Genomic DNA, 8,259 nt, shown 5'->3' with positions numbered 1-8,259 from the left:
ACTACATGGAAACTGAACAACCTGCTCTTGAATGACTACTGGGTACATAACGAAATGAAGGCAGAAATAAAGATGTTCTTTGAAACCAATGAGAACAAAGATACAGCATACCAGAATCTCTGGGACACGTTCATTTATTTATTTATTTTTTATTTTATTTTTTTTGAGACGGAGTCTCGCTCTGTCGCCCAGGCTGGAGTGCCGTGGCTGGATCTCAGCTCCCTGAAAGCTCTGCCTCCCGGGTTCACGCCATTCTCCTGCCTCAGCCTCCCAAGTAGCTGGGACTACAGGCGCCTGCCACCTCGCCCGGCTAGTTTTTTGTATTTTTTTTAGTAGAGACGGGGTTTCACCGTGTTAGCCAGGATGGTCTCGATCTCCCGACCTCGTGATCCGCCCGTCTCGGCCTCCCAAAGTGCTGGGATTACAGGCTTGAGCCACCGCGCCCGGCCGGGACACATTTAAAGCAGTGTGTAGAGGGAAATTTATAGCAGTGAATGCCCACAAGAGAAAGCAGGAAAGATCTAAAATTGACACTCTAACATCACAATTAAAAGAACTAGAGAAGCAAGAGCAAACACATTCCAAAGCTAGCAGAAGGGAAGAAATAACTAAGATCAAAGCGGAACTGAAGGAGATAGAGACACAAAAATTCCTCTAAAAAATCAGTGAATCCAGGAGTCATTTTTTTGAAAAGAGCAACAAAATTGATAGACCACTAGCAAGACTAATAAAGAAGAAAAGAGAGAAGAATGAAATAGTCGCAATAAAAAATGATAAAGTGGATATCACCACTGACCCCACAGAAATACAAACTACCATCAGAGAATGCTATAAACACCTCTACGCCAATAAACTAGAAAATCTAGAAGAAATGGATAATTTCCTGGACACTTACACTCTCCCAAGACTAAACCAGGAAGAAGCTGAATCCCTGAATAGACCAATAGCAAGTTCTGAAATTGAGGCAATAATTAATAGCCTACCAACCAAAAAAAAAGTCCAGGACCAGATGGATTCACAACAGAATTCTATCAGAGGTACCAGGAGGAGCTGGTGGCATTCCTTCTGAAACTATTCCAATCAATAGAAAAAGAGGGAATCCTTAACTCATTTTATGAGGCCAACATCATCCTGATACCAAAGCCTGGCAGAGACACAACAAAAAAAGAGAATTTTAGACCAATATCCCCAATGAAAATCGATGCAAAAATCCTCAATAAAATACTGGCAAACCAGATCCAGCAGCATATCAAAAAGCTTATCCACCATGATCAAGTGGGCTTCGTCCCTGGGATGCAAGGCCGTTTCAACATACGCAAATCAATAAACGTAATCCAGCATATAAACAGAACCAAAGACAAAAACCGCATAATTATCTCAATAGATGCAGACAAGGCCTTTGACAAAATTTAACAGCCCTTAATGCTAAAAACTCTCAATAAATTCGGTACTCATGGAACGTATCTCTGAATAATATGACCTATTTATGACAGACCCACAGCCAATATCATACTGAATGGACAAAAATTGGAAGCATTCCCTTTGAAAACTGGCACAAGACAGGGATGCCCTCTCTCACCACTCCTATTCAACATAGTGTTGGAAGTTCTGGCTAGGGCAATCAGGCAAGAGAAAGAAATCAAGGGTATTCGGTTAGGAAAAGAAGAAGTCAAATTGTCCCTGTTTGCAGATGACATGATTGTATACTTAGAAAACCCCATCATCTCAGCCCAAAATCTCCTTAAGCTGATAAGAAACTTCAGCAAAGTCTCAGGATACAAAATTAATGTGCAAAAATCACAAGCATTCTTATTCTCCAGTAACAGACAAACAGAGAGCCAAATCAGGAATGAACTTCCATTCACAATTGCTTCAAAGAGAATAAAATACCTAGGAATCCAACTGACAAGGGATGTAAAGGACCTCTTCAAGGAGAACTACAAACCACTGCTCAGTGAAATAAAAGAGGACACAAACAAATGGAAGAACATACCATGCTCATGGATAGGAAGAATCAATATTGTGAAAATGGCCATACTGCCCAAGGTTATTTATAGATTCAATGCCATCCCCATCAAGCTACCAATGAGTTTCTTCACAGAATTGGAAAAAACTGCTTTAAATTCATATGGAACCAAAAAGGAGCCCGCATTGCCAAGACAATCCTAAGTCAAAAGAACAAAGCTGGAGGCATCACGCTACCTGACTTCAAACTATACTACAAGGCTACAGTGACCAAAACAGCATGGTACTGGTACCAAAACAGAGATATAGACCAATGGAACAGAACAGAGTCCTCAGAAATAATACCACACATCTAAGCCATCTGATCTTTGACAAACCCGAGAAAAACAAGAAATGGGGAAAGGATTCCTTATTTAATAAACGGTACTGGGAAAATTGGCTAGCCATAAGTAGAAAGCTGAAACTGGATCATTTCCTTACTCCTTATATGAAAATTAATTCAAGATGGATTAGAGACTTAAATGTTAGACCTAATACCATAAAAACCCTAGAAGAAAACCTAGGTAATACCATTCAGGACATAGGCGTGGGCAAGGACTTCATGTCTAAAACACCAAAAGCAACGGCAGTAAAAGCCAAAATTGAAAAATGGGATCTAATTAAACTAAAGAGCTTCTGCACAGCAAAAGAAACTACCATCAGAGTGAACAGGAAACCTACAGAATGGGAGAAAATTTTTGCAATCTACTCATCTGACAAAGGGCTAATATCCAGAACCTATAAAGAACTCAAACAAATTTACAAGAAAAAAATAAACAACCCCATCAAAAAGTGGGCAAAGGATTTGAACAGACACTTCTCAAAAGAAGACATTTATGCAGCCAACAGACACATGAAAAAATGCTCATCATCACTCACCATCAGAGAAATGCAAATCAAAAGCATAGTGAGATACCATCTCACACCAGTTAGAATGGCAATCATTAAAAAGTCAGGAAACAACAGGTGCTGGAGAGGATGTGGAGAAATAGGAACACTTTTACACTGTTGGTGGGATTGTAAATTATGCTGCTATAAAGACACATGCACACGTATGTTTATTGCGGCACTATTCACAATAGCAAAGACTTGGAGTCAACCCAAATGTCCATCAGCGACAGATTAGATTAAGAAAATGTGGCACATATACACCATGGAATACTATGCAGCCATAAAAGGATGAGTTTGTGTCCTTTGTAGGGCCATGGATGCAGCTGGAAACCATCATTCTCAGCAAACTATAGCAAGAACAGAAAACCAAACACCGCATGCTCTCACTCATAGGTGGGAACTGAACAATGAGATCACTTGGACTCGGGAAGGGGAACATCACACACCAGGGCCTATTATGTGGAGAGGGGACGGGGGAGGGGTTGCATTGGGAGTTATACCTGATGTAAATGACGAGTTGATGGGTGCTGACGAGTTGATGGTTGCAGCACACCAACATGGCACAAGTATACATATGTAACAAACCTGCACGTTATGCACATGTACCCTAGAACTTAAAGTATAATAATAAAAAATTTTTAAAAAGATAATAAATTGAACAACAAAGACATACATATGCAACGGAAATGTTCAGCGTCAGAGATCCCTAAAAAATTTTCAGAACATGAAGAGAACATGGGATGGATATCACCATTTAGAGAAAGATCAACATAGTAGAAAAGACATTATGAAGCTTCAAACAAGAGATTTTAAGATAACAGCAATATATGCTCAATTCTGACTAGCTCTGTATAATCTACAGACATCTGTTTAATTTCATATCTTTTTATGCTTTACCGAGTTTATAATAATAAGAGCAACAGCCTCTAGATAGCTGACTTTCTGGACTGTACGATCCTATTTTTTGAAAATGGATAAAAATATATATCCCTCTTTACATATTCCTTGGACCTTTCTTGCTAAATTCTCTGTTTTTTGAAAATTACATAATTTTTCTGTCAAGACAAATTTGTGGCTACATTTTATTTTGCTTTTAGTTGACTATTGCTAATTTAGCTGACAAAGAGTATTCAGGGTTTTTGGTTTTATGTAAAGCAAACTATAGTACTATTATTCATTTATATTTAAACTAAAAAGATGGCATTTTCTTCTCACCTCTTAACAGACTGCAAACATTATTTATATATTCAAGGAAAGACAAACTATTTTTTTACTCAATGATTTGGAGCCATTGTTTTAATAAGCTGTCCAGGTCTATAAAAAACAAAGCACAACATAGTAATAGTCTATTTCACCAGAAGAAAAAATAAAGAATAGATATTTCGTGAGTAAAGCATGGAGAAATAAATATGAGAGAGGAACAGAGTACGGAGAAGAAGAAGTTATCTACATTAATATCAGTAGTTCTCAACTGGGAAACATAACTGTTAATACAAAATTAGCCTAAGAGGGGAGAGGGCCAGCTATCATGTGAATAAATCCAGAGAACTTTTCCCAGAATTAAAATGGTTCATGCGATCATTCACCCTAGGAGCAGAGCATTCACAAATGCACCAGTCTTCACTTGACTGAGAATTTGCCATTACTTGCTCCCAGAACTTTTGCCATGTGACTCCCCATATATGCCCAAAGAAGATGCCCCTGCAATCTTAACTTGCCTATTTCCTGTCCATCAAAAATGAAGCCCATCCATGCAAAACTTAAATTCTTCTCTGTCTCATTTTTTATAACCCAATGTGGACTCTCTCCTTCTAATATCTAGACAGCATAAGACTTCAGGAGGAGGTAGAATCCCGTGTAATTAGTGGGATAGAACTGAACAAGAATCAAAGCTTGAATTTTGAGGTATGATGAAAAGAGCAGAGTAAAGAATATCCTATTATATTACCACTTAAAAACAAATAAAAAGCAATTGTAAAGCATCCATTCATTTTGCCAATCTAATTTTAGTTATAAACAACATCCATTTGAGTTCATTAGGTTTTCCAAACGTGGCTGTAAAATAATTCTACAGAGTGACAATGGGAACATCAGCTCCAGCATTACACATCCTCAGGGTTTTTTTTTTTTTTTTTTTTTTTTTTTTTTTTTAATGAATTTAGGTTCATAAGGACAATTGTACTACATAGATATACTGCACACTGGTACAGTCTGGGCTTTCAGTGTACTCATCACCCAAATAGTGTAATTGTACCCAACTGGTAGTATTTCATACCTTACTCTTATTCCACACTCTTGTATCTGGGAAACTCCAATGCCTCTTATTCTACTCTGTATGTGTTTACTCATTGTTCAGCTCCCACATGTAAGTGAGAACATATGGCTTTTGACTTTCTGTTTCTGAGTCATTTCATTAAGGATAATGGCCTCCAGTTTCATCCATATTGGTGTAAAAGTCATGATTTCATTCTTTTTCATGGCTAAGTAGTATTCTGTGAGATTATATATATACATAAAAATAAATACATATATATACACACATAAACATGTATATATAAATACATTGTATATATAAATACATATATATATATATATATATATGTATTTTATTTTAGGTTCCAGGGTACTGTTGAAGGTTTGTTATATAGGTAAACTTGTGCCATGGGGGTTTGTGGTAAAGATTATTTCGTTATCCAGCTATTAAGCCCAGTACCCAGTAGTTATTTTTTCTGCTCTTCTCCTTCCTCCCACCCTCCACCCTCAATGAGACCCCAGTGTCCATTGTTTTCTTTGTGCTCATGAGTTATCATTATTTAGCTTTTAGTTCTAAGTGAGAATGTGTGGTATTTGGTTTCCTCTTCCTGCATTACTTTACTAAGCATAATAGCCTCCAGTTCTATCCATGTTCTCACAAAAGACATGATCTCATTCTTTTTTATAACTGCATAATATTCCATGTTGTATATGTATGACATTTTCTTTATCCAGTCTGTCATTGATGGGCATTTAGATTGATTCTTTGTCTTCGCTATTGTGAAAAGTGCTGCAGTGAACATTCATGTGCATGTGTCTTTATTGTAAAATGATTTATAGTCCTCTGGATATATACCTGATAATGGGATTGCTGAGTCAGATGGTAGTTGTCCTTTCAGTATTTGAGGAATTGCCATCCTTCTTTCCACAACGGTTGAACTAATTTACACTCCCACCAACTGAATATAAATCTTCGTTTTTCTCTGCAACTTTGCCAGCATCTGATTTTTTTTTTTTGACTGTTATAATAGCCATTCTGACTGGTGTGAGATGGTATCTCATCGTAGTTTTGATTTACATTTCTCTAATGATCAGTGATGTTGAGTTTTTTTATATGCTTGTTGGCTGTATGTATGTCTCCTTTTGAAAAGTGTCAATTTATGTCCTTTGCCCACTTTTTAATGGGGTTGTTTTTCTCTTTAAGCCACATTTTCTATCCAATTATGATAAATATGTTCATTTCATGACTTTGCTATTATTAATAGTACTGCAATAAACATATGAGTGAAAGTGTCTTTTGATGAAATGAATTATTTTCTTTTGGATAAATACCCAGTAATGAAATTGCTGAATCAAACTGTAGTTCAATTTTTAGTTATTTGAGAAACTTTCATACTGTTTAGGCTGTACTAATTTACATTCCCACCAATAGTACATAAGCATTTCTTTTTCCACATCCTCATCAACATTTGTTTGTTTGTTTTTGACTTTTAATAATAGCCATTTTTACTGGTGTAAAATGGTATCTCACTGTGATTTTAATTTGCATTTATCTGATAATTAGTGGTGTGGAGCATTTTATCCATATGTTTTTGAAAACTTTTACGTCTCTTTTTGAAAAATGTCTGTTCATATCCTTTGCAACTTTTTAAAGGCATCATTACAACTGACACAACAGAAATACAAAAGATCATCAGAAACTGAGCGTCTCTATGTGCAGAAACTGGAAAACTTAGAAGATATGGAAAATATTTCTGGAAACATACAAACTCTCAAGTTTAAACCAGGAAGAAATTGAGAACCTGAACAGACAAATAGCTATTGGTGAAATTGCATCAGTAATAAATAGTTGTATTCAAGCTGAATTCTACCAGATGTATAAGAAAGAACAGATACCAATCCCATTTAAATTGTTCTCTACAACCCAGGAAGAAGAATCCTCCCTAATTCATTCTACAAAGACAGCATCACTCTGGTACTAACGCTAGGCAACGACACAGCAAAATAAGAAAACTACAAACGAATATCTCTGATGAACACAGATGTAAAAATCTTCAACAAACACCAGCAAAACAAATTTAACAGCACATCAAGGAGATAACATGCCATAATTGAATGGATTTTATTCCAGGGAAGCAAGGTTGATTCAACATATGCAAATCAATAAATGTGATTCACCACCTACACAGAATTAAAAGCAAAAACTATATGATTATATCAGTAGATAAAGAAAAAGTATTCAATAAAATCCAGCATCCCTTCATGATACATACTTTTAGCAAACTAGCTATAGAAGGAACATACCTCAGAATAATAAAAGGCATATATTACATACCCATAGCCAAGAGTATACTAAATAGGGCAAAGTTGTCACCGTTTCACCTCAGAACTGGAACAAGGCAAGAATGCCTACTTTAATCACTTTCACTTAATATAGTACAAGAAGTCCTAGTCATAGCAATTAAACAAGAGAAAGAAATAAAAGGCATCCAAATTGGAAAAGAGAAAGTCAAATTTTCTCTGTTTACTGATATAATCTTATAAATGGAGAGCACTAAAGAGTCTCCCAAAAGACTCTTAGATTTGATAAATTACTTCAGTAAAGATTCAGGATACAAAATTAACATACAAAACTCAGTAGCATTTCTACATATCAATTACAATCAAGTTGAGAACCAAATTAATAATCCAATCCCATTACAATAGCTACAGAAATACCTATAACTGTATTTAACCAAGGAGGTAAAAGATCTCCACAAGGAGAACTACAAAACACTGATGAAAAAATCATAGATTTCACAAACAAATGGAAAAGCAGCCTATGTTTATGCATTTGAAAAATTAATATCAATAAAATGATCATACTGCCTGAAGCAATCTATAGATTCAATGCAATTCCTATCACATTACCAACATGATTCTTCACAGATTTAGAAACAACAATCCTAAAATTCATATGGAATCAGAAAGCACCCAAATATCCAAAGCTGTTCTAAGCTAAAAGAATACAGTTGGAGATATCATATTACCTAACTTCAAACTATACTACAAGGCTATAATACCCAAAACAACATGGTGTTGGTAATAGACACATGGATCAACGGAGAAGAA

Source organism: Theropithecus gelada, chromosome 17 (assembly GCF_003255815.1).
Source record: "Theropithecus gelada isolate Dixy chromosome 17, Tgel_1.0, whole genome shotgun sequence".
Taxonomy (NCBI): Eukaryota; Metazoa; Chordata; class Mammalia; order Primates; family Cercopithecidae; genus Theropithecus; species Theropithecus gelada.
This window is presented reverse-complemented; position numbering follows the sequence as displayed.